This window comes from Martes martes (assembly GCF_963455335.1).
Source record: "Martes martes genome assembly, chromosome: 2".
In the NCBI taxonomy this organism is placed as follows: Eukaryota; Metazoa; Chordata; class Mammalia; order Carnivora; family Mustelidae; genus Martes; species Martes martes.
In genome coordinates this window covers 165,710,270-165,734,915 of record NC_137889.1, presented here as the reverse complement: position 1 = coordinate 165,734,915, position 24,646 = coordinate 165,710,270, and positions in this window count along the sequence as shown.

Here is a 24,646-nt window from a genome sequence, read left to right as displayed (position 1 = left end):
TCCTTCTAGATCCAATAAATAAATATCCTGACATTTTAGTTTAAGGGTCATTTACATTATATTTTGTTTTTCTTCATGTTACTAGCTAGAGAATATCAGATCATTTTATCAAGGATTTTTCAAGCAACTAATGCTTTAGTCATACCATATTGTAATACAAACTTCATAAATTATTTTAAGAAAAATAATGATACTTATATTTAATTATAAATTCAACTATTTTTCCTCATTATGCTTGTGAAGACTCACAAGAGCACAGAAGTGTTAAAACAAAGTTGAAAGCATATTTTAATTTTCAAATGTCTAGAAGATATTTGAAAACTTCAGTTTCATTGGATGTAAAATTGAAATTAGATCTTCACTTACAAATGTGGACAGGTTAAGTGTGTTTCTTAACTCTTTCTTTAGAAACAGAAATTTAATTATATCATTTATAAGTAACATATTAATTATATTTTAAATTATAATGTTTATGTGAGTTTAAGGATATGAGGACTGAGTAAACTATCAAACACTACATGTACAATTCATAAACTTTAAATTTATTTTTCTATTTTTAAAATTTTTTTTCTGGCACTTAGTACACTTTATTTTATTTTATTTTATTTATTTTCAGTGTTCCAGTAAACCTGAAATTTAAGCAAGTACATTAATTAATCAAATAAATTTACCTCCTAAATTCTGAAGGTGAATTTTGGGTAAGGTTTCTGAATCTAGATGTGGCTGAATATAACATAACTTTTTTTTTTTTTTTTCTCTAGTAAATATGTAGTTTCTTTATCTTGTCTAATTGCTCTGGTTAGGACTTCCACCACCATATTGAATAAGGGTGGCTAGAGTGGATACCCTTGTCTTATTCCTGATCTTAGAGAAAAAGCTTATAATATTTTACTGTTGAGTATGATATTAGCAGTGGATTTGCTATATATGGCCTTTATTATGTTGAAGCACATTTCTTTTGTACCCAATATATTGAAGGTTTTTATCATGAGAAGGTGTTATCTGTCAATTGCCTTTTTTGTGCCTATTAAGATGATTATATGATTTTTATTGTTCATTCTATTACTGTAGTATGTCACATTTATTGACTTGTTCATGTTGATACATTATTGTATACCAGAGATAAATCCCACTTGATCAGGGTGTATGATCATTTTAACATGTAAGAAAAAGTATCTAAAGCAGAAATGAAGAAGTAAAATTATTTTTGTAAAGACTTTGTTTATTAAAAAACATAGAGAGAGAGGGAACACAAGCAAGGGGGAGTAGGAGAGGGAAAAGCAGGCTTCCTGCTGAGAAGGGAGTCCATTGTAGAGCTTGATCCCAGGACCCTGGGATCATGACCGGAGCCAAAGGCAGACACTTAACAACTGAGCTACCTAGGCATCCCAACGCTCTAAGACTATGACAAAAGAGATTAAAGAAGATACAAACAAACAGAAGGATAGATTGTGTTCATGGATTGGAAAAATTGATATTGTTAAAATGTTCATACTACCCGAAGGAATGTATACTATATTCAATGTGATCCCAGTCAAATAACAACAGCAATTTTCACAGAACTAGAACAAACAATTCTAAAATATTTTTGGAATCAGAAAAGACCCCACATAATCAAAGTAATGTTAAAAAGAAAAGCACAGAGGGAGGCATCACAATCCCAGGCTTCAAGCTGAATTACAAAGCTGTACTCACCAAGAAAGTATGATACAGCACAAAAGCAGATACATAGACCAATAAAACAGAAGACAGAAACCAGAAATGGACCCACAACTAATGGTCAACTAATCTTCAAAAAAATAGAAAATAATATCCAATGGAAAAAAGACAGTCTCTTTAACAAATGGTGTTGGGGAAACTGGACAGCAAAATGGAAAAGAATGAAACTGGACCTTTCTTACACCACACACAAAAATAATTCAAAATAGGTGAAAGACCACAATTTAAGACAGGAAACCATACAAATCCTAGAGGAGAGTACAGGCAGAAACCTCTGTGACATTGGCCACAGTAACTTTTTACTAGACATGTCTCTGGAGGGAACAGAAACAAAAGGCAAAAATGAACTATTGGGAGTTCATCAAGATAAAAATTGCACAACAGAGGAAACAATTCAAAAAGCTAAAAAACAACTGAAAGAATAGAATAAAATATTTGCAAATGACATACTGGATAAAGGGCTCATATTCTGAATGTATAAAGAACTCATCAAAATCAACACACACACACACACACACACACACACACACACACACTCCAGTCAAGAAATGGGCAGAAGACATGAACAGACATTTCTTTAAAGAATACATACAAATGGCTAACAGACAAATGAAAAAAATGTTTAACATCACTCATCATCAGGGAAATACAGATCAAAACCACAATGAGACACCACCTCACACCTGTCAGAATGGCTAACATTAGGAACTCAGAAAACCATGAGGAGAAGGGGGAACCCTCTTGCATTGTTGGTGGGAATGCAAAATGGTGCAGCCACTCTGGAAAACAATATGGAGTTTCCTCAAAAAGTTAAAAATGGAGCTAACCAATGACCTAACATTTGCACTACTAGTTATTTATCCAAAGAGATACAAAACAGCTGATTTGAAGGGGCACATGCATCCCAGTGTTTATGGCAGCATTATCAATAATAGCCAAGTTAAAGAAAAGCCCAGATGTCCATCAACTAATGAATGCATAAAGGAGATACAGTATATCTTTCTTTATGTAAATAGAGAAATATAGAGTATTATTCAGCCACCAAAAAGAATGAAATCCTGCCATTTGCAATAACATTGATGGAAACAGAGTGTATTATGCTAGACAAAATATGTCAGTCAGAGAAAGACAAATACTATATGATTTCACTCATATGTAAATGTAAGAAACAAAACAGATAAACAGGGGAAGAGGAGGAAAAATAAGATAAAAAGAGAGAGGAAGGTAAACCATTAGAGACTCTATAGTTAAGAGAATAAACTGAGGGTTGCTGGAGGTATAGTGGGGGAGATGGGCCAAATGTGTGATGGATATTAAGGAGGGCACTTGTTGGGATGAGCGCTGGGTGTTATATGTAAGTGATGAATCACTAAATTCTACTCCTGAAACAAATATTACACTATATGTTAACTAACCTGAATTGAAATAACATTTAAAAATAAATTAATTAAATCAAAATTCTAATGGCATTTTTCACAGAAAAACAAACAAACAAAAACAACCTTAAAATTTTTATGGGACCATAAAAGACCTTAAATAGCCAAACAAATGCTGGAGAAAAAAACACTACTAGCACAAAGCTGGAACATCACACTTCCTGATTGCAAGCTCTATTACATAGCTATAGTAATCAAAACAGTATGGTACTAGCTTGAACATAGACATGTAGACAAATGAAATAGAAAAGAGGGTCCAGAGGTAAAATCTTATATATATATAGTCAATTTAAATTTGAAAAGGGAACCAAGAATACTCAATGGGGAGATAATACCCTTTTCAATAAACTGAGTAGGAAAACTAGGTAACTACATGCAGAAAAAGAAAATTGTCTTCTATCAAGCATAAGACCAGATACCATAAGCTCATAGAAGACAGGAAGATGCTCTTTTCATTGATCTTGGCAATGATATTTTGAATATGACACCATAAACACAAGAAACAAAAGTAAGAATCAACAAGTGAGATTACCTCAAATTAAAATACTTCTTCACAACAAAATAAACAATCAACAAAATGAAAAGGCAACCTACAGAATGGAAGAAAGTATTTGCAAACCATATATCAGGTAAAGAGTTAATACCCACAGTATATAAACCACCCATACAATTCAATAACAAAAGACAAACAATTAAAAAATGGGCAGAAGAACTGAATAGACATTTTCCCAAAGAAGACATCTCAAATGACCAAGAGGTACATGAATAAAAGCTCAACATTACTAATCATCGGAGAAATGCAAATCAAAACCACAACAAGATTATCACCTCACTCATATCAGAATAGTTATCATCAAGACAAGAGACACATGATGATGAGATTTGGAGAAAAGGGAATCTTTGTACACTATTGGTGGGAGTGTAAATTAGTTCAGCCACTATGAAAACACTATGCAGTTTCCTAAAAAAAAAACATAAAAATACTGTATGATCTGGGGCCCCTGGGTGGCTCAGTGGGTTAAAGCCTCTGCCTTCAGCTCAGGTCATGATCCCAGGGTCCTGGGATCGAGCCCTACATCGGGCTCTCTGCTCAGCGGGGAGCCTGCTTCCTCCTCTCTCTCTCTGCCTATGAAAGATGTCTATAAAATAAATAAATAAAAATCTTAAGAAAAAAAGTAGGCAGTCAATATTAAAAAAAAAATACTGTATGAGAAATCCAGCAATCTTATTTCTGGCTATATATTCACAAGAAATGAAGACAGTGTATTGAAAAAAAAAAAAATCTGTATTCCCATGTTTATTGCAGCATTATTCACAATAGTCAAAACATGGAAACAACCTAAGTGTCCATTAATAGATGAATGAATAAAGAAGATGTGGCATAGATAGATAGATAATAGATAGATGGGGGGAGGAGTCAAGATGGCAGAGAAGTAGCAGGCAAAAATGACATCAGGTAGCAGATCAGCTAGATAGCTTATCAAACCATTGCAAACACCTCCAAATCCATCAGGAGATCGAAGAGAAGAAGAGCAACATTTCTAGAAACAGAAAATCGACTACTTTCTGAAAGGTAGGACCAGCGAAGTAAATCCAAAGCAATGGGAAGGTAGACCGTGGGGGGAGGGGCTGGCTCCCAGCAAGTGGCAGAACAACAGAGCACAAAATCAGGACTTTTAAAAGTCTGCTCGACTGAGGGACATCGCTCCAGAGGCTAAACTGGGGTGAAGCCCATGTGGGGTCAGTGTGGCCCCAGGTCCCACGGGGTCACAGAAGGATTGGGGGTATCTGAGTGTTGCAGAGTTCGCAGGTATTAGAGCAGGGAAGCCGGCTACAGAGACAGAGCTCTCAGCTCGGGGTTACCTTGAGCCGGTCACAGGCTGGGTGAGCTCGGAGCTCAGCTGGAGGCCAGGGAGACGGGAATGATTGAGGGTATTCTCCAAGAGTGGCCAGAGACCAGGGAGACGGGAATGATTGAGTGCTTTTCTCTGAGGTCGCACTGAGGAGTGGGGCCCCCAGCTTTCGGCTCCTCCAGGGCGGGGACTGGGAGGCCGCCATTTTCATTCCTGTCCTCCGGAACTCTACGGAAAGCCTTCAGGGAACAAAAGCTCCTGAAAGCGAACCTGAGTGAATTACTTATCCCGGCCCCTGGTAAGGGCAGTGCAATTCTGCCTCGGGCAAAGACACTTGAGAATCACTACAACAGGCCCCTCCCCCAGAAGATCAACAAGAAATCCAGCCCAGACCAAGTTCACTTACCAAGGAGAATGGCAGAATTCCAGAGGAGGAGAAAGCAAAGCATGGAATTCATGGCTTTCTCCCCATGATTCCTTAGTCTTGCAGTTTATTAATTTTTTTAATTTTATTTTTTTTTCTGCTAATTTTTTATTAACTTTTACCCTTTCCTCTTTCAACATGTTTTCTTATTTTTGTAAGATTTTATTTATTTATTTGCAGACAGAGGTCACAAGTAGACAGAGAGGTAGGCAGAGAGAGAGGAGGAAGCAGGCTCCCCCAGAGCAGGGAGCCCAATGTGGGGCTCGATCCCAGGACCCTGGTATCATGGACAGAGCTGAAGGCAGAGGCTTTAACTCACTGAACCACCCAGGCTCCCCTATCTTTTAACATGTTTTAACTAGTTTATCTTAACAATACCTTTCATTAAAAAAAATAATAAGAAGAAGAATCTTTTTTGAACCTTCATTATTATAGTCACATTTTATCCTTCATTGTATCTAACTTTATTTTTTGTGTACACATAGGGTTTTTTCTTCTAAAAAATTTGGGGTACAACTTCTTCTATAGATCAAAATATAGCCTAAATCTAGCTCCGGGCTTGTTCTAGTCTCCAGCTCGAGCAAATTCTCTCCACTTTCTTTTTCTTTATTCTCCCAACCAACTTACCTTATCAACTCCTTTTTTAGAAATTAATTTTTTTTTCATCTTTATAGGCATATTCCACTCCTTCATTGTGTTTACCCTTATATATGTTTTTCATTATTTAAAATTTTGGGAGGTAGTTTCTTCTAAGAGACCAAAATACTCCCAAAATTAAGTGGGTGACCCTCTTCTAGTCACCAGTCTAATATATATGTGTATATATATATACATATATATGTGTGTGTGTGTGTGTGTATATATTCTTTTTTATATTTTTCTTTATTTGTTTTCCTTTTTTATTTTTTTTTTTTTTCTGAACTTCTTTTTATGCCCTTTCTCCCTCCCATGATTTGGGGTCTCTTCTCATTTGGTTAAAGTACATTTTCCTGGGGTCTTTGCCACCCTTTTAGTATTTTATTTGCTCCCTCATATATTCTTATTGGGACAAAATGACAAGGCAGAAAAACTCACCACAAAAAAAAAAAAAAAAAAAAAAAAAAGAACAAGAGGCAGTACCAAAGGCTAGGGAGCTAATCAAAACAGACATTGGTAATATGTCAGATCTAGAGTTCAGAATGATGATTCTCAAGGTTCTAGCCAGGCTCGAAAAAGGCATGGAAGATATTAGAGAAACACTCTCCAGAGAGATAAAAGCCCTTTCTGGAGAAATAAAAGAACTAAAATCTAACCAAGTTGAAATAAAAAAAGGCTATTAATGAGGTGCAATCAAAAGTGGAGGCTCTTATTGCTAGGATAAATGAGGCAGAAGAAAGAATTAGTGATATAGAAGACCAAATGACAAAGAATAAAGAAGCTGGGCAAAAAAGAGACAAACAACTACTGGACCATGAGGGGAGAATTTGAGAGATAAGTGACACCATAAGATCAAACAACATTAGAATAATTGGGATTCAAGAAGAAGAAAGAGAGAGTGGAGCAGAAGGTACATTGGAGAGAATTATTGTAGAGAATTTCCCTAATATGGCAAAGAGAACAAACATCAAAATCCAGGAGGTGCAGAGAACCCTCCTTAAAAACAATAAGAATAGGTCCACACCCCAACATCTAATAGTAAAATTTACAAGTCTTAGCAACAAAGAGAAAATCCTGAAAGCAGCCCAGAAAAAGAAGTCTGTAACATATAATGGTAAAAATATTAGGTTGGCAGTGGACTTACCCACAGAGACCTGCAGCCAAGAATACTATATTGAGCTAGGCTATCATTGAAAATAGAAGGAGAGATAAAAAGCTTCCAGGACAAAAAAAAAAAAAAAAAAGCTGAAAGAATTTGCAAACACCAAACCAGCTCTTCAGGAAATATTGAAAGGGGACCTCTAAGCAAAGAAAAACCCCAAAAGTAGTAGATCAGAAAGGAACAGATACAATATACAGTAACAGTCACCTTACAGGCAATACAATGGCACTAAATTCATATCTCTCAATAGTTATCCTGAATGTAAATGGGCTAAATGCCCCAATCAAAAGACACAGGGTATCAGAATGAATTAAAAAAAAAAATCAATATGCTGCTTACAAGAAACTCATTTTAGAACCGAAGACACCTCCAGATTTAAAGTGAGGGGATGGAAAACAATTTCCCATGCTAATGGACATCAGAAGAAAGCTGGGGTGGCAATCCTTACATCAGATCAATTAGATTTTAAGCCAAAGACTATAATAAGAGATGAAGAAGGACACTATATCATACTCAAAGGGTCTGTCCAACAAGGAGATCTAACAATTTTAAATATCTATGCCCCTAACATGGGAGCAGCCAACTATATAAACCAATTAATAACAAAATCAAAGAAATACATCGACAGTAATACAATAATAACAGGGGACTTTAACAATCCCCTCACTGAAATGGACAGATCATCCAAGCAAAAGATCAACAAAGAAATAAAGGCCTTAAATGACACACTGGACCAGATGGACATCACAGGTATATTCAGAACATTACCTCCCAAAGCAACAGAATACACATTCTTCTCTAGTGTGCATGGAACATTCTCCAGAATAGATCACATCCTGGGTCATAAATCAGGTCTCAACCAGTATCAAAAGATGGGGATCATTCCCTGCATATTTTCAGACCACAATACTCTGAAGCTAGAACTCAATCACAGGAGGAAATTTGGAAAGAACCCAAATACATGGAGACTAAAGAGCATCCTTCTAAAGAATGAATGGGTCAACCAGGAAATTAAAGAAGAATTGAAAAAATTCATGGAAACAAATCATAATGAAAACACAACAGTTCAAAATCTTTGAGACACAGCAAAGGCAGTCTTGAGAGGAAAAAATATAGTGGTTCTCAAGAAACAAGAAAGCTCTCAAATACACAACCTAACCCTACACCTAAAGGAGCTGGAGAAAGAACAACAAAGAAAGCCTAAATCCAGCAGGAGAAGAGAAATCATAAAGATCAGAGCAGAAATCAATGAAACAGAAACAAAACAAAACAAAACAAAACAAAAGAAGAAAAAGAAAAAAAAAGAACAAATCAATGAAACTAGGAGGTGGTTCTTTGAAAGAACTAATTAGATTGATAAACCCCTGGCCGGACTTAACAAAAAGAACAGAGAAAGGACCCAAATAAATAAAATCATGAATGACAGAGGAGAGATCATAACCAACACCAATGAAATACAAACAATTATAAGAACATACTATGAGCATCTCTAGGCCAACAAATTCGACAATCTGGAAGAAATGGATACATTCCTAGACGCATATAAAGTACCACAACTGAACCAGGAACAAATACAAAACCTGAACAGACCCATAACCAGTAAGGAGATTGAAACAGTCATCAAAAATCTCCAAACAAACAAAAGCCCAGGGCCAGATGGCTTCCCACAGGAATTCTAACAACATTTAAAGAAGAATTAATTCCTATTCTCCTGAAACTGTTCCAAAAAATAGAAATGGAAGGAAAACTTCCAAACTCATTTTATGAGGCCAGCATCACCTTGATCCCAAAACCAGACAAGGACCCCATCAAAAAGGAGAATTACAGACCAATATCCTTGATGAACACAGATGCAAAAATTCCCATGAAAATACTAGCCAATAGGATCCAACAGTACATTAAAAGGATTATTCACCATGACCAAGTGGGATTTATTTCTGGGCTGCAAGGTTGGTTCAACATCTGCAAATCAATCAATGTGAAACAATACATTAATAAAAGAAAGAACAAGAACCATATGATACTCTCAATAGATGCTGAAAAAGCATTTGACAAAGTATAGCATCCCTTCCTGATCAAAACTCTTCAAAGTGTAGGGATAGAGGACACATACCTTAATATTATCAAAGCCTTCTATGAAAAACCCCTGCGAATATCATTCTCAATGGAGAAAAACTGAAAGCTTTTCCGCTAAGGTCAGGAACACGGAAGGGATGTCTATTATCACCACTGCTATTCAACATAGTCCCAGAAGTTCTAGCTTTAGCAATCAGACAACAAAAAGAAATAAAATGTATCTCAATCAGCAAAGAAGAAGTCAAACTGTCACTCTTTGCAGATGATATGATACTATATGTGGAAACCCCAAAAGACTCCATTCCAAAACTGCTAGAACTTGTACAGGAATTCAGTAAAGTGTCAGGATATAAAATCAATGCACAGAAATCAGTTGCATTTTTTTAAACCAACAACAAGACAGAAGAAAGAGAAATTAAGGAGTCAATCCCATTTATGGTTACCCCCAAAACCATAAGATACCTAGGAATAAACCTAACCAAAGAGGCAAAGAATCTATACTCAGAAAACTATAAAGTACTCATGAAAGAAATTGAGGAAGACACAAAGAAATGAAAAAATGTCTCATGCTCCTGGATTGGAAGAACAAATATTGTGAAAAAGTCTATGCTACCTAAAGCAGTCTACACATTTAATGCAATCCCTATCAAAATCCCATCCATTTTTTTCAAAGTAATGAAACAAATAATCCTAAAATTTATATGGAACCAGAAAAGACCTCGAATAGCCAAAGGAATAATGAAAAAGAAAGCCAAAGTTGGTGGTATCACAATTCCAAACTTCAAGCTCTATTACAAAGCTGTCATCATCAAGACAGTATGGTACTGGCACAAAAACAGACACATGGATCAATGGAACAGAATAGAGAGCCCAGAAATAGATCCTCAACTCTATGATCAACTAATTTTCGACAAAGCAGGAAAGAATGTCCAATGGAAAAAAGACAGTCTCTTCAACAAATGGTGTTGGGAAAATTGGACAGCCACATGCAGAAAAATGCAACTGGACCATTTCCTTATACCACACACGAAAATAGACTCAAAATGGATGAAGGACCTCAATGTGAGAAAGGAATCCATCAAAATCCTTGAGGAGAGCACAGGCAGCAACCTCTTCGACCTCAACCGCAGCAATTTCTTCATAGCAACATCGCCAAAGGCAAGGGAAGCAAGGGCAAAAATGAACCATTGAGATTTCATCAAGATCAAAAGCTATTGCACAGCAAAGGATACAGTTAACAAAACCAAAAGACAACTGACAGAATGTGAGAAGATATTTGCAAATGACATATCATATAAAGGGCTAATATCCAAAATCTATAAAGGGCTTAGCAAACTCAACACCCAGAGAACAAATAATCCAATCAAGAAATGGGCAGAGGACATGAACAGACATTTCTGTAAAGAAGACATCCAGATGGCCAATAGACACATGAAAAAATGCTCCACATCACTCAGCATCAGGGAAATACAAATCAAAACCACAATGAGATACCACCTCATGCCAGTCAGCATGGCTAAAATTAACAAGTCAGGAAATGACAGATGCTGGCAAGGATGCGGAGAAAGGGGAACCCTCCTACACTATTGGTGGGAATGGAAGCTGGTGCAACCAATCTGGAAAACAGCATGGAGGTCCCTCAAAAAGTTGAAAATAGAGCTACCTTACAACCCAGCAATTGCACTACTGGGTATTTACACTAAAGATACAAACATAGTGATCCGAAAGGGCACATGCACCTGAATGTTTATAGCAGCAATGTCCACAATAGCCAAACTATGGAAAGAACCATGATGTCCATCAACAGATGAATGGATAAATAAGATGTGGTATATATATACAATGGAATACCATGCAACCATCAAAAGAAATGACACCTTGCCATTTGTGATGACGTGGATGGAACTAGAGGGTATTATGCTTAGCGAAATAAGTCAATTGGAGAAAGACAGCTATCATATGATCTCCCTGATATGAGGAAGTTGAGATGCAAAGTAGGGGTTTGGGGGTAGTAAAAGAATAAATGAAACAAGATGGGATCAGGAGGGAGATAAACCATCAGAGACTCTTAATCTCACAAAACAAACTGAGGGTTGCTGGGGGGAGGGAAGGTCAGGAGAGGGTGGTTGCATTATGGACATTGGGAAGGGTATGTGCTATGGTGAGTGCTGTGAAGTATGTAAACCTGGTGATTCACAGACCTGTACCCCTAGGGCTAAAAATACATTATATGTTTTTAATAAAAATTAAAAAATAAATAATAAATAATAGATAGATGATAGAATTCAGCCCTCAGAAAAAAGAAATCTTGCTGTTTGCAATAACATGAATGGACCTTGAAGGCATTATGCTAAGTGAAATAAGACAGAGATAGATACCACATGATTTCACTTATATGTAGAATCTAAAAAGGCTGAACTCATAGAAACAGAGAGTAGAAGGGTGGTTATAAGGGGCTGGGGGTAAGGAAATTGAGGAAATATTAGTCAAAGAGTATGTCTGCAGTTAAGAAATGAGTAAGTTCTGGAGATCTAATACACAGCATTGTGATTATAGTCAACAATAGTGTTTTATATAATTCAAAGTTTCTAAATGATTAGATATTAACTGTTCTTACACCAAAAAGTAAACGGTAATTACTATATGTATTGGTGATATTAGTTAACACTATGGTGATTATCTTATTGCAGTATATAAATGTTTCAACACATTATGCACCTAAAACTTATACCATGCTATATTTGAATTATATTCTAATAAAATAAATAGTTTATGTATTAATCTACCAAACTATAATACATAATACATATATGTGTGTGAAAACATTTGAAAATCAGAAGAAAACACAAACATCATTTCATTAATATTAATCAATTAAAGTTTTATATTAAAGAGGTTACTGCCTATGTTCTCCTCTAGGATTCTGATAGATTCCTGTCTCACATTGAGGTCTTTTATCCATTTCGAGTTTATCTTTGTGTACGGTGTAAGAGAATGGTCGAGTTTCATTCTTCTACATATAGCTGTCCAGTTTTCCCAGCACCATTTATTGAAGAGACTGTCTTTTTTCCACTGGATATTTTTTCCTGTTTTGTCGAAGATTATTTGACCATAGAGTTAAGGGTCCATATCTGGGCTCTCTACTCTGTACCACTGGTCTATGTGTCTGTTTTTATGCCAGTACCACGCTGTCTTGGTGATCACAGCTTTGTAGTAAAGCTTGAAATCAGGTAACGTGATGCCGCCAGTTTTATTTTTGTTTTTCAATATTTCCTTAGCAATTCGGGGTCTCTTCTGATTCCATACAAATTTTAGGATTATTTGCTCCAGCTCTTTGAAAAATACTGGTGGAATTTTGATCGGAATGGCATTAAAAGTATAGATTGCTCTAGGCAGTATAGACATTTTAACGATGTTTATTCTTCTGATCCAAGAGCATGGAATGGTCTTCCATCTTTTTGTGTCTTCTTCAATTTCTTTTATGAGTGTTCTGTAGTTCCTTGAGTACAGATCCTTAACCTCTTTGGTTAGGTTTATTCCAAGGTATTTTATGGTTCTTGGTGCTATAGTAAATGGAATCGATTCTCTAATTTGCCTTTCTGTATTTTAATTGTTAGTGTATAAGAAAGCCACCGATTTCTGTACATTGACTTTGTATCCTGCCACATTACTGAATTGCTGAATGAGTCCTAGAAGTTTGGGGGTGGAGTCTTTCGGGTTTTCCATATAAAGAATCATGTCATCTGCCAAGAGAGAGAGTTTGACTTCTTCCTTGCCAATTTGGATACCTTTTATTTCTTTGTTGTCTGATTGCTGTTGCTAGGACTTCTAATACTATGTTGAACAAGAGTGGTGAGAGTGAGCATCCTTGTCGTGTTCCTGATCTCAATGGGAAGGCTGCAAGCTTTTTCCCATTGAGGATGATATTTGCTGTGGGTCTTTCATAGAGAGATTTGATGAAGTTCAGGAATGTTCCCTCTCCCTATATTTTGAAGTGTTTTAATCAGGAACAGATGCTGGATTTTGTCAAAAGCTTTTTCTGCATCAATTGAGAGGACCATGTGGTTCTTCTCTCTTCTCTTATTGATTTGTTCTATCACATTGATTGATTTGCGAATGTTGAACCATCCTTATAACCCAGGGATGAATCCCACCTGGTCATGGTGGAAAGTCTTTTTAATGTGCTGTTGAATCCTGTTTGCTAGGATCTTGTTGAGAATCTTAGCATCCATATTCATCAGTGATATTGGTCTGAAATTCTCCTTTTTGGCGTGGTCTTTGCCTGGTTTGGGGATCAGGGTAATGCTGGCTTCATAAAAAGAGTCTGGAAGTTTTCCTTCTAATTCAATTTTTTGAAACAGCTTCAGGAGAATAGGTGTTATTTCTTCTTTGAAAGTTTGGTAGAATTCCCCAGGGAATCTGTCAGGTCCTGGGCTCTTGTTTTTTGGGAGGCTTTTGATCACTGCTTCAATCTTTTTACTAGATATCGGTCTATTCAGGTTGTCAATTTCTTCCTGGTTCAATTTTGGGAGTTTATAGTTTTCCAGGAATGCATCCATTTCATCTAGGTTGCTTAGCTTATTGGCATATAACTGTTGATAATAACTTCTGATGATTGTTTCTACTTCCTTGGTGTTAGTTGTGATCTCTCCCTTTTCATTCATAATTTTATTAATTCGGGTTTTCTTTCTTTTCTTTTGGATTAGCGTGGCCAATGGTTTATCGATCTTATTGATTCTTTCAAAAAACCAGCTTCTAGTTTCATTGATACGTTCTACTGTATCTCTGGTTTCTACCTCATTGATCTCTGCTCTAATCTTGATTATTTCCCTTCTTACATGTGGAGTTGGTTTGATTTGTTGTTGATTCTCCAATTCTTTAAGGTGTAGAGACAGCTGGTGTATTCTGGATTTTTCGATTTTTTTGAGGGAGGCTTGGATGGCTATGTATTTCCCCCTTAGGACCGCCTTTGTTATATCCCATAGGTTTTGGAGTGAAGTGTCTTCATTCTCATTAGTTTCCATGAATTGTTTAAGTTCTTCTTTGATCTCCTGGTTGACCCAAGCATTCTTAAGCATGGTGGTCTTTAGCTTCCAGGTGTTTGAGTTCCTTCTGAACTTTTCATTGTGATTGAGCTCCAATTTCAAAGCACTGTGATCTGAGAATATACAGGGAATAATCTCAGTCTTTTGGTATCGGTTGAGCCCTGACTTGTGACCCAGTATGTGGTCTATTCTGGAGAAGGTTCCATGTGCACTTGAGAAGCATGAGTATTCTGTTGTTTTAGGGTGGAATGTTCTGTATATATCTATGAGGTCCATCTGGTCCAATATGTCATTCAATGCTCTTGTTTCTTTATTGATTTTCTGCTTCGATGATCTATTTCTGAGAGAGGCATGTTAAGATCTCCTACTATTAATGTATTCATATCAATATGATTAATAGTTTTATTATGTAATTGGTTGCTCCCATATTGGGGGCATAGATATTCTTTCAAAATATGTCTCCAAAGGTGACAGAAACAAAAGCGAAAATGAACTTTTGGGACTTCATCAAGACCAAAAGCTTCTGCACAGCAAAGGAAACAGTCAACAAAATAAAGAGGCAACCCACGGGATGGGAGAAGATATTTGCAAATGACAGTACAGACAAAAGGTTGATATCCAGGATCTATAAAGAACTCCTCAAACTCAACACACAAAACAGGCAATCATATTAAAAAATGGGCAGAAGATATGAACAGACACTTCTTCAATGAAGACATACAAATGGCTATCAGGCACATGAAAAAATGTTCATCATCACTAGCCATCCGGGAGATTCAAATTAAAACCACATTGAGATACCACCTTACACCAGTTAGAATGGCCAAAATTAGCAAGACAGAAAACAACGTGTGTTGGAGAGGATGTGGAGAAAGGGGAACCCTCCTACACTGTTGGTGGGAATGCAAGTTGGTGCAGCCACTTTGGAGAACAGTGTGGAGATTCCTCAAGAAATTAAAAATAGAGCTTCCCTATGACCCTGCAATTGCACTACTGGGTATTTACCCCAAAGATACAGATGTAGTGAAAAGAAGGGCCATCTGTACCCCAATGTTTATAGCAGCAATGGCCACAGTCGCCAAACTGTGGAAAGAACCAACATGCCCTCAATGGATGAATGGATAAGGAAGATGTGGTCCATATACACAATGGAGTATTATGCCTCCATCAGAAAGGATGAATACCCAACTTTTGTAGAAACATGGATGGGACTGGAAGAGATTATGCTGAGTGAAATAAGTCAAGCAGAGAGAGTCAAGTATCATATGGTTTCACTTATTTGTGGAGCATAACAAATAATATGGAGGACAAGGGTAGATGGAGAGAAGGGAGTTGAGGGAAATTGGAAGGGGAGGTGAACCATGAGAGACTATGGACTCTGAAAAACAACCTGAGGTTTTGAGTGGGCGGGGGGTGGGAGGTTGGGGGAACCAGGTGGTGGGTATTAGGGAGGGCACGGATTGCATGGAGCACTGGGTGTGGTGAAAAAACAATGAATACTGTTACACTGAAAAGAAATAAAAAATTTTAAAAAAATAAATAAAGTTTGACTTTTGTTATTGGTCTTAAATTTCTTTTCAATATAGCAGCTACAGATTTAGGTAATCCCATGATTACCTTAGCAACCACTAACAGACTTTATGTTAACAAGTAATTTCTAAAATTTCTAGATTAGTTGTAAGGATAAAATTTACAGTAATTCCAATCCTCTCTGAATTAACAGTACACAAGATACATCAACAACCTTTAAATTTGTAGCTCCTACCTTGGTATGCTGTTACACTTTTTAACTGCATGTCCTCTCTATATCTCTCCCTGCCGCTGACCTAAACTTTATTTCAATAAACACTTGACATTAGGTGTCTAAATTTGTGATGAGATATTTACAATAAAGATATCCTAATTGATATTTATATCTCCTATTCTCACTTTGTAAATCATTCCCTACAAATTTATTACAATGCATTAAAGCAAAAATTGGGCACTTCTTTTGACCCCAAAATCTGGAATTCACATTACAAGATGTATTTATTTTCAAATGGAATACAAATATATACAAATAATCTATATATTAGGCTGTATTATAAAAATATCCAGACTTAGATAATTAAATGAATAAATAATAATCTCTATGTTTTTTAAACAGAGCATACTTGCTTGCACAGTCTTGGGCATACTAAGTATACTGTAAAAAGCACACTATCGCCAATATCCTACCAAAATATATTGTCTAGACATTGGATGATATGATTTTTTTCTAGCTTTTAGTTGTTTGTATGTATTTGTTCATTTGTTTAAAAAAAGGGGTGGGACTTTGCACGCCAGCTATTTTACTATTTTATCAAAAATAGAATCCATAATAATCACTTTTGACACTCAACTTCAGTTTCTATAAGATACCCACTGGGCAATACACAAAAATGAACACTGTGAATCAGCTTTGACATGAGAGAATCACAGACAGAAGATGACAGAATATATTGGATACACCAAAGCAGAGAGTACTATATCCTTGTAAATTAAAACAAACTCTGAAACAAGAGTAATTCTAGCATGTATTTCATATCCAAAACCTAGTTTTTGCCTTATCTTTGTGACATTATGCCCAATTCACCAATTCCATTTCAGTCTTATCAGAAACTAGCTTAGTTTTTGTTGTTGTTCATGACCCTTCATTTCAATGTAGCAAAGTCCTACTAACCTCATCCCGGACAAATAGGATTAGTCAAAAAAGTTTTCGCTAGACAAATTTTCTAGAGAAGTTTAAGGTTTACAGAAGTACTGAGGAAAAAGTGTAGATATTTCTCAGATATATACTCCCTGCCTCCACCCATATGTAGCCTTCTTCATTATCAATGTCCCTCATCAGAGTGGTACATTTGTAGAAATGATGAACCTACAATGACACATGATAATCATCCAAAGTCCACAGTTTATAGTACAGTTCATTCTTGGTGTTGTACCAAGACATTCTTGGTGTGTTCATTCCTTCTATGGGTTTGAGAAAGTATATAACAGTATGTATCTATCATTCTGTAATTATACAGAATACTTTCATTGCCCTAAAATCTATCCTCTACCTATTCATTCCTCTGCCACCCCTAATCCCTGACAACCATTCATCTTTTTACCATACCCATAATTTTGCCTTTTTCAGACTGACACATAGTTGAAATCATACAGTATATAGACTTTTCAGATTGGCTTCTCTCACATAGGAATGTGGATTTAAGGTTCTGCCTTGACTTAATGGCTTAATAACTCACACTTTTTTCTCAGTAGATAATATATCATTGTCTGGATGTACCACACTTTATTTATCCATTCACTAACTGAAAAATATCTTGATTTTACTTTGAAGTTGTGGCAATTACGAAAACAGTCATTATAAACAAATTTGTGCAGGCTTTTGCATGGACAAAGTTTTCAAATTCTTCAGTAAATACCAAGGAGCACAACTGCTGGGTCATATAGAAAGAGTACATTTAGTTTTGTAAGAAACTGCCAAAATGGCTTCCAAAGTGGCTTTACCATCTTTTGCTTCCACCATCAGTGATTAGGTTCCTGTTGCTTCACATCCTCACGAGCATTTGGCAGTGTAAGTGTTTCATATTTTGGACATTCTAGTGTGTAATGTGTCTCACTACTGTTTTGATTTACATTTCCCTATTGACATATATGTGGAACATCTTTTCATGTTCTATTTGCCATCTACATATCTTCTTTGATGAGGTGTGGAAGTCTTTGGCCCATATTTTAATCAAATTGTTTTCTTCTTGTTGAGTTTTAAAAATTCTTTGTGTACTTTTGATAGTCATCTTTTATTAGATATATCTTTTGCAAATATTTTCTCCCAGTCTCTGGCATCTTGTTCCCTTGACATTGTCTTTCATAAAGCAGAAGTTTTTGTTTGTTTGTTTGTTTGCTTTTTAAATTTTGTTTTATTTTAGTAAAATCCAATTTATTATTTATTTCATGGATTTTGCCTTTAGTGTTGTATCAGAATCATTGCTATACCCAAAGTAATCTAGAATTTCTCCTGTTATCTTCTAGTTTTATAGTTTTGCATTTTACATTTAGATCTATGATCCATTTTGAGTTAATTTTTGTGAAAGTTACAAGGTCTGTGTCTAAGTTCATTTTTTTTGCATATGGATGTCTAGTTGTTATAGCATTTGTTGAAGAGACTATCTTTGCTCCATTCCATTTCCTTGGCTCCTTTATTAAAGACCAGTTGACTATATTTATGGAATTCTATCTCTGGTCTCTCTATTCTCTTCTATTCAAATATGACATTGAATTATTTGTCCATTCTTTTGCTAATATCACACTATCTTGATTTCTGCAGCTTGATAGTAAATCTTGAGTGTCATTTCTCTGATTTGGTCTTCTCCTTCAATATCGTGTTGGCTATTCAGGGTCTTTTGCCTTTCTTTCTTTCCTTCTTTCTTTTTTTTCTTTAATTAACATATAATGTATTATTTACCCCAGGGGTACATGTCTGTGAATCATCAGGCTTACATATTTCACAGCACCCACCATAGCACATACCCTCCCCAATTTCCATAACCCAGCCACCCTATCACTACCCCCTCACCCCACAGCAGCCTTCAGTTTGTTTCAGATGGAGAGGAGAAAGGAGTTGAGGGAAATTGGAAGGGGAGGTGAACCATGAGAGACTATGGACTCTGAAAAACAACCTGAGGGTTTTGAAGGGGCGGAGGGTGGGAGGGTGGGGGAACCAGGTGGTGGGTATTAGGGAGGGCACAGATTGCATGGAGCACTGGGTGTGGTGAAAAAACAATGAATACTGTTATGCTGAAAATAAATAAAAAATTTAATTTAAAAAAAAAAGAATCTCTTATGGTTTGTCTTCTTTTGGCTTTCCATATAACTTTAGAATCAGTTTGTAAATATCAACAGAATAACCTGCTAGGATTTTGATTGCAATTGCATTAAATCTGTAAATTGAGTTTTGAAAAACTGACATCTTAACAATATGGAGTCTTTCTATCTATGAACAACTTGGAGTACCTCTGAGTTTATTTAGTTGTTTGACTTTGTTGATTAGCATTTTGTAGTTCTTCTCATATATATCTTGTACATACTTTATTAGATTTATGCCTAAGTGTTTAATTTTTGTGCACCAGTGTAAATACCAGTGTATTTAGGTATTTTACATTTAATTTTAAATTCCTTTGTTCATTAATGGAATATAGAAAAGTGATGGGCTTTTGTATATTAACCCTGGCTCCAACAACCTGCTATAATTGCTTATTAGTTTCAGGAATGTTAGTGTCTTTTCTTTTGGATTTTATACGGAGACAATCATGTTATCTGTAAGAAAAAAAAAAAAAAAAAGAAAGTTTTACTTTCTTCCCTTAGAATGCCCTTTGTTTCTTTCTTTTGTTTTATTGCACTAGAGAAACTATACTGAAAAGAAGTGGAGAGAGGGGACCTCTTGGCTTGCACCCGATCTTTGTGAGAAAGCTTTGACTTTGCCACTATTAATTATGTTAGTTGTCAATGTTGCAAATATGTTTGCAAAAATATTTTACAAATATTTTCATAAAAATATTATTTATCAGGATGAGAAATGTTGCCATCTATTTCTAGTGCACTGAGAGTTTTTTAAATCATGGATGGTTACTGGATTTTATCAAGTGCTTTCTGTGCTTCTGTTGTTATGATCATGTGAATTTTTTTTGTAGTTTGTTGACATACGGTTTACATTAACTGATGTTCAAATTTTGAACCAGCCCTGTATACCTGAGATAAATCTCATTTGCCATGGTATATACTTTTTATTTATTTATTTATTTTTTAATACCAGCATCAGAACTCATCTGAGCCCTGTGCTTTCTGTTTGGGGAAGTTGTTAATAATGGTTTCAAGTCCTTTAATAGGTGTAGGCCTATTAGGATAATTTATTCCTTCTTGAATGAGCTTTTTTTTTTTTTATATTGTGTCTTTTAAATATTTTGTCCATTTTATCTAGGTTATCAAATTTGTGGACATTGAGTTGTTTATAGTATTAATTTATTATCATTTTAATGTCTGTAGAATACACAGTGATATTTCCTCTTTCATTTCTGCTGTTAGTAATTTGTTTTCTCATTCTGTTTTTTGTTGGTTAAGAGACTTACTGATTTCATTGATTTTTTCAAAAAACCAGATTTTGGTTTCATTGATTCTCTCTATTGATATCCTATACTCAATTCCATTGATTTCTGCCCTAATTCTTATTATTTATTTTCTTCTGCTTACTTTGGATCTAATCTGGTCTACTTTTGCTGGTTTCTAAGGTGGAAACTTTGATGATTGATTTTAGTAAATCTTTCCTATTTTCTTTTTTTTTTTTAATATTTTATTTATTTATTTATTTGACAGAGATCACAAGTAGGCAAAGAGGCAGGCGGGGTTGGGGGTGGGGGGAGCAGGTTCTCCATTGAGCAGAGAGCCTCTATCTAGAGGTCCTCTATCCCAGGACCCTGAGATCATGGCTGAGCCGAAGGCAGAGGCTTTAACCCACTGAGCCACCCAGGAGCCCCAGGCACCCTATTTTCTAATATATGCTTTCAATGCTATAAATTTCCCTCTAAGCACTATTTCTAATGCATCCACACATTTTGATAAGATGTGTTTTCATTTTTCTTTGATTCAGTATATTTTCAAATTTCCCAAGATTTCTTACCATTTGTTATTTGGAAGTTTGTTGTTTAATCTCCAATAATTTTGAGATTTTTCAGCTTATATTTCTTTCATTCATTTCTAATTAAATAAATTTCTAACAGTTCTACAGAGGAATGAAAGTAGAAATTATTTTATTTCTATTATTTTAAATGTTATAAGTTGTATTTTATGTTCTATCTTTCTGAATATTCCATATGTGAGCTTGAGAAAAATGTGTAGTCTGATGTTATTGAATGAAATCATCTATGGGTATCAATTATACCCAAATGATGGTTGGCACTGTACTCTACTGTTGTTGGATGAAGTAGTGTGTAAATGTCACTTATATCCAATTGATTGATGATGATGTTGTTGAGTTCAACTGTGTCCTTACTGATTTTCTGCCTGCTGTATCTGTCCACTTCTGATAGAGGGGTTTTGAAATCTCCAACTATCATAGTGCATTCATCTACTTCTTTTTGTAATTCCATCAGTTTTTGCCTCATGGAGTTTGATGCTATATTGTTAAATACACACAAATTTAGGGTTGTTATGTCTCATTGGAGACTTGACCTCTTTATCATTATGTAATGCCCCCCTTTATCCTTGATAACTTGCCTTGGTTAGAAATATGCACTCTCTGAAATTAATATAACTATTGTTTTCTTTTGATTAATGTCAGTAAGGTATATATTCTCTATCCTTTTAATTTATGCGTTCTTATAGTTACAGTGAGGTTCTGTACACAATTTACAGTTGACTCTTGTGGATTTTTTTTTCATTGTGTTTTTTAATCTACTTTAACAGTCTTTGTCTTTTATTCATGCATTTAGACAACTAACATTGAAAGTGATTATTGATATAGTTGTGTTAATAGCTGCCACATTGTTATTGTTTTCCAGTTGACGGCCTCGTTCTTTGTTCCTTTTCTTTTTGATTTCCACTTTTTTTTTTCTTCCTGCTTTAGTTTTAATTGATCATCTTCTATGACTTCATTTTCTCTACTTTTTTAGCAGTATACACATGCAGCTAGATAATTCAAGTCAAATTTCAAAAAACTCTATATTACGTCATGAGTGTTGTATCTTTTAGTAACAAAATAGCGTTCATCCCTCCCACCCATATCTTGTAAAATTGTTGTCATTTATTTCGCTTATGTGTAAATATACTTAAGCCTCTCTTTATTTATTTATTTATTTTTTTAAAGATTTATTATTTATTTGACAGACAGAGATCACAAGTAGGCAGAGAGGCAGGCAGAGAGAAAGGAAGAAGCAGGCTCCTTGATGAGCAGAGAGCCTGATGCAGGGCTCGATCCCAGGACCCTGGGATCATGACCTGAGCCGAAGGCAGAGGCTTTAAACCACTGAGCCACCCAGGCGCCCCATTCTTTATATTTAAGCAACAAATAGATTCTTGGTATTTTTATTTTGAACAAAATCTTCTCAGCTCAATTAAGAATAAGAAAAATAAAGTTTTGGGGCGGCTGGGTGGTTCAGTGGGTTAAGCCTCTGCCCTCAGCTCAGGTCATGATCTCAGGGTCCTGGGATCAAACCCTGCATTGGGATCTCAGCTAGCAGGGAGCCCGCTTCCCCCCCCCCCCCCGGCCCCCGCCTGCTGCTCTGCCTACTAGTGATCTTTCTCTTTCTGTCTAATAAATAAATAAAATCTTAAAAAAAAAAAAAAAAGAAAGAAAGAAAAATAAAGGGTTTTTTTTTTTTTTTTTTTTTTTTTTTTTTTAAGATTTACTTACTTATTTTAGAGAGAGAGAGCATGAATGGGAGGGGCAGAGGGAGAGGGAAAGAGAATCTAAAGCAGACTCTGCACTGAACACTGAGCCCCACTTAAGGCTCTATCCCAGAACCCTGAGAATGTGACCTGAGCTGAAACCAAGAGTCAGATGCTTAACTGAGTGTAATACACAGGTGCTCCTAAAAGTTTTTACATTACCTTCACTTATTCACTTTTATGCTCTCCCTTATTTTATGTAAATCCAAGTTAACAACCTATATTATATTTCTCTCTCTAAAGAACTTATTTTAACACTTCTGGTAAAACAAATCTACTGGCAATAAATTCAATTTTTCTTGGTCTGAGAAAGTCTTTATTTTTGCCACACTTTTCAAAGATCCTTTCTCAGGTTACAGAATTCTAGTTTTGTTTGTTTGTTTGTTTGTTTTCCTCTACACTTTAAATATTTCACTTCAGTTTCTTCTTGCACGGTTTCTGAGGAGAAGTCAGATATGATTCTAATCTGTATTTCTCTCTACATAAGGTATTTTCCCTCTGGTGTCCTTTAGGGTTTCTTTATTCTTTGATTTTCTATAATTTAAAAATGATAAGATTAGATGTAGGGTTTTTTTTTTTGTTGTTGGTTTGTTTTTGTTTCATTTTGTTTTGTTTGGTATTTGACTTGCTTAGTGTTTTCTGCGTTTCCTCTGTCTATGGTTTTGTGTCTAACATAAATTTGGGCCAAATTCTTAGTTGTTAATATTTAAAATATGTCTTCTGTTTCTTTCTCTCTTTCTTCTCCTGGTATTCCCATCACATATATGTTATACCTTTTATACCATTTTTCCATAACTCTTGGATTCTTGGATATTCTCTTCTGTTTTTTTCAGTCTTTTTGTTTGTTTGTTTGTTTGCTTGTTTGTTTTTGGTTTTGTTTTTGCTTTTCAGTTCTGGAAGTTATTATTGTCATGTCCTCAAGTTTAGAGAGTCTTTCCTCAGCCATAGTCAGTCTTCATTTCTGTTGCAGTGTTTCTGATCTCTTGCACTTATTTTCCAGTCATTCTTAGAATTTCCAACTCTCTGCTTACACTACACATCTGTTCTTGCATGCTGTCTATTTTATCCAGTAGAATCCTTAAAATAATAGTTATTTTAAAGTCCTAGTTTGAAAATTCTAACATCTCTGCCATATCTGCCCCGTCTCTTCAGTGTTGTGTTTCTTTCTTTTGTTTGTTTGTTTGTTTGTTTTTCCTTTTGGATATCTTCTAATTTTTTTCTTGATGGCTGGACATAATGTGCCTAGTAAAAGGAACTGCTATAAATAGGTTTTTAGTAATATGGTGGTGAGGTATAGAGGGATGAAAAGTGTTCCATAGTCTTATGATTAGAAACTTTGCTAGTATTTCTAAGTCTTTTGTCCCTGCTTAAGTGGGACCGGATAACTAAAGTGAGTTGGAATTGGTTATTTTCTTTCCTCCAGGTCAGTTAGTTCCTGATATTACCCCAGCATCATAGGTTGTGGTCAGCTAGTTTCCCCTGAGTGCAAGTCTGGTGAAAACAGAGTTCTCTAGTGTATTACAGCATGGCTTCCTTCCCTCTCCTCCTGCTGGAAGTATTAAGAGATTTGTCTTCAATATTTACTGTAGGAACCTGGCTGAGATCCTATAGTTTTGTTTTGTTTTGTTTTGTTTTTTTGGATGGTCAGTGCCTTTTATTTAATCAGCACAGCACAAAAATAAAGAAAAAATAAGGGAGAGGGAATTACATTACAGCCAAACTGAGCTTCATGACCTTGTCAGATTATAAACCACACATACTTACAAACACACTACACATACACACAGAATGAGAAAAATATAAATTAATATTAACAATACCCATGTTTGATCAAA